This window comes from Tupaia chinensis, unplaced genomic scaffold (genome assembly GCF_000334495.1).
Source record: "Tupaia chinensis unplaced genomic scaffold, TupChi_1.0 Scaffold000037_4, whole genome shotgun sequence".
NCBI classification, from domain to species: domain Eukaryota; kingdom Metazoa; phylum Chordata; class Mammalia; order Scandentia; family Tupaiidae; genus Tupaia; species Tupaia belangeri.
Genome location: NW_006159487.1, coordinates 1,783,207 through 1,789,311, shown reverse-complemented (window position 1 = coordinate 1,789,311; position 6,105 = coordinate 1,783,207). Strand labels below are relative to the sequence as shown.

Below are 6,105 nucleotides of genomic sequence, written 5' to 3'. Positions count from 1 at the left end.
TGCCGCAGCCCCTTGGGCGAGAGCAGAGCAGCGGCCTTCGGGCTGAGCGGCCCGCGCCCGGGCCAGCGTCGGGCCTGCCTTTGCTTGGTCACGGAGATGAGAAGGGGCCCTGTAGTCTCGTGCTGTGTGTCGCCGTTCAGAAACTCAGGGGATCGTCTGCTCCTCACCTGGCCTCGACAGAGAGACACGTCTCGGGGCCGTCGACGGCCAGCACCCTTTATTCAAACCGCCTCCCCTCGGGTTCGTCAGTGCCACTTGGACCGACCAACAGTGGGCCTCTGGATTCTTGCTCTACTCGTAGCTGAAATTCTCCCTCTTGATTAAAAATTCCCCGAGAGGCAGCCTGACGTGACATTTATGAGATCCTGGAAGGCCATAAACGTTGACTGCTAGGAGTTAGCGCCGAGTTGTTGAGATGATACAACGCAGCAGCCGAGGGCCCAGGGACGCACGCCTCCGCTCCCCGACAGCGGGCCTCGAGGGGAGTGGGGCTGAGAGCTCAGGGCAAGCGCGTCCATGTCTGCCTTGCCATGTCTCCTGACACGTGTGATCCCGGCCTCGAAACGAAACCCACTTCCACAGCCGTGAGATTAGTCTCCGTGAGACCCCTGCCACCACCGCCACACTCCCGCTCAGCAGCCTGTGCACAGCAGTGGCTCCCCAGGCCCTGCTCCCGTGGCATGAGTCCTTCCTCCGTGTTCAGAAGCTCTGCGTCGGGAGCACAGGTTGGCCTTGACTCAGCTCCAGCTGCGAGCGAGCCACGTGTGCGTTCCAGGTGCTCTCCCACCGACACCTCGGCCTTTCTGGGCCCGTCATCCTTTTAGGGACTCCTCCGTCCTCTCCCAGCATCCTCTCATTCAGGCCACCTGGGCCATTGGTCCTGACTCTGAGAGCTTCCCGTCCTTCCCGAGGGGCCCTGTGCAGTCCAGGCTGAAGTCGATGAAGAGACAGAAAAGCTCTAACCTGCCTAGCCAAGACCACCTGCTCGGTGACAGCGCGTCCAGCCAGGCAGGGCTTTGAACGCGGGGTTCGATTCGGTTGGGTGACTGATGGTCCATAGTAGATAGTGACACCCTGCTTGGCTCACAAGCGGGGACGCCCAGGGAAGTGCTGAGTTATACACGGATGAGGACAGCACGGGGGTCAGAGGACGAGAGCCAAGCCCCCGCTGATGAGGCTGCGACCTCCCGGGGGAGGCACTGGTTGTGCCTTCTGTGGGGAGGGTGATGACAGTCCCACCTCGCAGGGTCGCTATGACAGTGGACATGTGTATTTGAGGGTGTTACGAAAAGCGCAGGAAACAGTGCGTGTTTGTCAAAGACGGGATCTTTCAAAGGAGCACGTATGGACGACCCACTACCTGCTATGAACTCCGGTGTTTCACACCGCTGAGCACAAGATTCACAAGCCACAATGCCAGCCTTTAGAGACCGTTCAGGGAGGGTTTGGACTATCCTCCGATCGAGTCAGACTAGGACGCGCGGTCTACAGGGCTCCTCACAGACGAGGGGGCGCCGCTGCGCTGGGAGGGCCGGAGGAGACCACGCGGGACACAGTGTCACTCCTTACAGGACAGTTGCTCTTGCCAAGGGACGCCAACGGCGGGCGTGTGCCCGCTCGCCAGGGCTGCGCCGTCTCTGCCCCACGCTCAGGTCCACCTGCCTTTCTTCCTCTCCCGATCTCTCCCTCCGCCTCACGTTCCTGCCAACGGCCCCCTCCCTCCTTCAGTTCTGTTCTTCTTTTGCTTCCCTCATTTCAATAGCAATGCAGGCAGTCTTAAATCACACAGTGGGTGTCGGGGAGTCCTGACGCATTTGTGCATAGGAAGATCCCATGACTTTCCTGATAACCTGGTGAGACAGAGCAGCGTAAATGAAAAGCAAATCTCCCCCCGCCCCGGCCCCTCCCTAGAGGTCCCAGCAGCGGTTGGTCATAAACCTGGCCGGAATCTCAGCACTTCCACCTCAGCAAGGTGGCTCACGCCCTCGCCTGCTTCAGCCCTGCCGGAGAAAGCCGCGGCTGTGCCGTCCAAGGCCGTGTGGTGAGAGCCCAGGAAGCACCAGTCTTCTCTTAGGGAGCCCCGACCTGCCGTGGAAGAAAGTTCACTTCTCTGAGTAGCTGGGAAGGTGACATCCTGACACCCCGCCAGCATCTCAGCCTCCCAGTACCACGTAGCACTAGTCAGTCAGCAAGACAGCGACCCACTCACTGGTGGTGAGCCGTGGGCGCTGCCCGGGCTTTCTGGTTTTGCCAACAGCAAACATGACCGTCTACTCCACAGTCTCTCTGTGCCACATGGGCGCTTCTGCAGGGTGAGCTCCCAGAGCCAGCATTGCAGAGCCAGCATGAGAGCTTCACCAAGAACTGTCACCGCCCAACACAGGGGGCACCGTGCACTCGGTGACCTCACCGCCCGACACAGGGGGCACATGGGCAGTCCGTGCACTCGGTGACTTCACCGCCCGACACAGGGGGCACATGGCAGTCCGTGCACTCGGTGACTTCCCCGCCCGACACAGGGGGCACATGGCAATCCGTGCACTCGGTGACTTCCCCGCCCGACACAGGGGGCACATGGCAATCCGTGCACTCGGTGACTTCCCCGCCCGACACAGGGGGCACATGGCAATCCGTGCACTCGGTGACTTCCCCGCCCGACACAGGGGGCACATGGCAATCCGTGCACTCGGTGACTTCCCCGCCCGACACAGGGGGCACATGGCAATCCGTGCACTCGGTGACTTCCCCGCCCGACACAGGGGGCACATGGCAATCCGTGCACTCGGTGACTTCCCCGCCCGACACAGGGGGCACATGGCAATCCGTGCACTCGGTGACTTCCCCGCCCGACACAGGGGGCACATGGCAGTCCGTGTACTCGGTGACCTCACCGCCCGACACAGGGGGCACATGGCAATCCGTGCACTCGGTGACTTCACCGCCTGACACAGGGGGCACACGGGCAGTCCGTGCACTCGGTGACGTCACCGCCCGACACAGGAGGCACACGGGCAGTCCGTGCACTTGGTGACGTCGCCGAACTGCTTTTCAAAGAGGCTGTGCCACACTGACCAATGGTGATGCGCGGTGGCTGTTTTCCTATTATCTCACCAACACTGAGGCTTAGCAAACCTTTTCTTTTTCTCCTTTTTTTCCCCAGAGGGCACAGGGCACACGTGCTCACCAGAGAGACAGAGGGAGCGGGAGGAGGAGAAGCACCCCAGGGGGCCGTGGTCGTGCTGCCCCTCCAACATCTCAGCGTTGGAGTGCACACACACACACACATGCCTGCCGTGTTTCTCACCCCAGCTGTCTAGTCTGGGCTTCGAACCATGCATTTGGCCATGTGGGGTCTGATTCCCTAACCACGAGGCCATGGGGCCTGCCCAGTCTTACTGCTCTGATGTCGGCCGACTCCACTGCGCTGAGCCTCAACAGCAGGCAGCCCTCTTGCGTGGCTGGTCCCAGCCTGCCAGTCGGGAATGGGAGGGTACTCAGGGCAGTAAGGGACAAACATAACGCGAAAGGCAGGCTATTCATAGTCCGTGTGGACGGGAACGAGTCCTACAGGCGAGCCCAGAGCTTCACAGACACGCAGAGCGAACGTGTCGGGACGTAATAGAACCCGCTTGATGACACTCTGCTAAGAGCAGGTGTTATCTCAGTCCAGAAGACCCGGCTGGGAGTGTGAGGAATGCAGGAGGAAGAAAGAGAAGTTCTCACTATTGATCGAATGCTAACTGGACAGTCGACTATAAATGGAGCATTTTGCAACAATTGATTTCAAGCTGGATGATTCTGAGGCCGTCAGGAACTGCAGATCTCAAACCTAGTCAGCAATATGACCAGAGTGCTTTTGGAAGTTCATCTGCGCAGTTCTGGAGAGAGGGACAGGCACCTCCACCTAGGCCTGCAGCCGGCAGGGGTCGCGGACATTCTGGGATGAGCCCACACGCTGACAGGCCCGGGACCCTGAGTCTTCCAGAGTCCCCTGTCGTCTGTGTCACTGATCAGGCTCATGGCTTTATTTGGCTTCTTTCTGGAGGAGGTAAAGAAAAATACAGCTGTTTCATTCTCCTCAAACACACACGAATCCCATAGATTCAGAGAATCCTACAAAAGTTCTCAATTCTTAACCACCCCATCAGGAGGCTCCGAGACAGAACAGCGTGAAGGAAAATGTCTCCAGAGTGTAGAAATAAAGCTCGATTCCTAATCACCCGGGGGACTAGACCCCATCGCCGGGCCCTGCTACCTGAGCTCCTGGTGCGGCATCTGGGGTGGGGCCAGCGAAGCGGCATCTCTAACAAACACCAGGTGAATGCTCGTCCAGAGCCACCACTGCCGGACCTCAAGGACCGTTGCCACAGCAACAGCAGCAGCAGAGGCTCCTGGGAGCTCACCGGAAGCAGAATCTCAGCCCCAACCCTCGCCCCCAAGACTTAAGAACTCGGTACTGCATTTAACAATTCCCCGCGCCGGAGTGCACCAATGACACCCCTTCCCAGCCTCGGTCACCTCCACCCCCCAGGGGGCTGTTGAAGGGCCCCAGAGCCCCGGTTCTGGAGGCACTCACCCATGGCCTTCGGCAGGAGAGCAGCCCCTTCCCTTCTGTGGTCTCCACCTCCTGTTAACAAGACCAAGACTGGGCTCCATGCTGTCCAGATCCCCCCCTTCCGGTTCCATAACCCTAACCTGGAGTCACGTAGTAACGCGGTGGTTGTTCAGGTCCCAAGTCCCGACCCCAGGACCTCAGAATGTGATGCTATTGGCCATTAGAGAGGTGGCCAAGGTCACACAAGGTCACCGGGCCGCCCTAATCCACTGTGGCAGGTGTCCCCATAAGAAGTTAGGGCAGAACACAGGGCGGCCACGTGGGGGCAGGGGGTGGGGTGACGTCCGTGAGCCAAGGACGGCCGCTTGGGGGAAACCAGGCCACTGGCTCTCACACTCCCACCTCCAGGGCCATGAGGAAGTCGACCGCAAGTGCTGGCGCCACCCAGCTCCCCACCTGGCGTGCGGGCTTGCCGGGGCTCCGGTGCAGACCCAGGCACATCCGGAGCCTTCCAGCCAAATGCAGGCTGGATTCCAAATGCCGAGGCCCCACCTGTCACTTCAGCTCCTGTCCCCATCAGAAGACAGGCTCCGGTGGCCAAGACCTCCAGCAGCGCTGGCACTGCCCCCCGGCCCACGGAGCTCAGGGCAGGGGCCAGCTGGTGGACATCCTCCCTGGACATGCCCCCAGGTCCTCCCTCCCCCACTAGCCACACCCCACACTCCAGCCCCCGCCTCCCCACCTGGATTCAGCTCTCGGTTTTGACCTCCGAGCTCCAACCTCCCTGACCCCTTTTCGCAAATGGAGCAGAGCACACTCCTGTACCCTCGTAGCCCTCTGCCCAGCCCCAGACGTGTACGGCTCGTTCAACCGCATCGCTTTCCTCTCTGCGAAGCCCAGGTGCGCTTTCAGGCCAGTGCAGAGCGGAAGGCTGAGGAGGGCAGGGTCCTTGCAGTGTAGACATATTCAGATCATCTGAAATCACTGACACAAGTGCAGCTAGAAATAAGGATTCAGAGTTCCCTGTCACACGCAAACACTCAGGCATCAAAACGTCCACAGAGCTGCGACTGCTCTGAAAGGTATCTTCTACGCATGCTGGGGCTTAGCTATCCAGGGCACTTTTCAGTAGAGACACAAAATAGCCGAAGTCCCACAAGACACAAAAAATTCTAGACTGTTTAGGCTTCTTCTGAGCAATAGGGAAGATGTCAGGTTTACGTGTCTGACTTCCCACCAAGGTTGTGTAACGCCGCGCCCTTCAGATCCCGGGTACGCCAGGTCACCCCCTCCTTCTGTTTCTTTTTTTTTTTTTCTCCTTAAGTTTGTCCGTTTATTTCTCTCATTGGAGAGAGAGACAAGCACCCTCTGAAGGGCCTCCTGCTGTGACCTCCCCCACCCCGGGCCGACGGGATCATGGGCATGATTGCCTCCTGTGTGTGGGCAGCCCAGGAACCAAATGCAGACTGCCGTGGAGTTGAGTACCACCGCGCCCCAGGCTGGCCTGAGGGTCTTCCGAAAGTCTTAAAGACTGTTTTCCAAAATTCAGC

General features: G+C 59.5%; 1 long non-coding RNA gene across 1 annotated transcript; it reads right to left on the bottom strand.

The window, feature by feature from the left end:
- Positions 1-968: 968 nt before the first annotated feature.
- Positions 969-4,348, bottom strand: LOC102472895 (uncharacterized). The gene is made up of 4 exons (XR_333295.1): positions 4,256-4,348; positions 3,397-4,039; positions 1,939-2,085; positions 969-1,850 (listed from the first exon to the last, which is right to left on the bottom strand). It is a non-coding gene; the product is annotated as an uncharacterized LOC102472895 (long non-coding RNA).
- Positions 4,349-6,105: the final 1,757 nt, after the last annotated feature.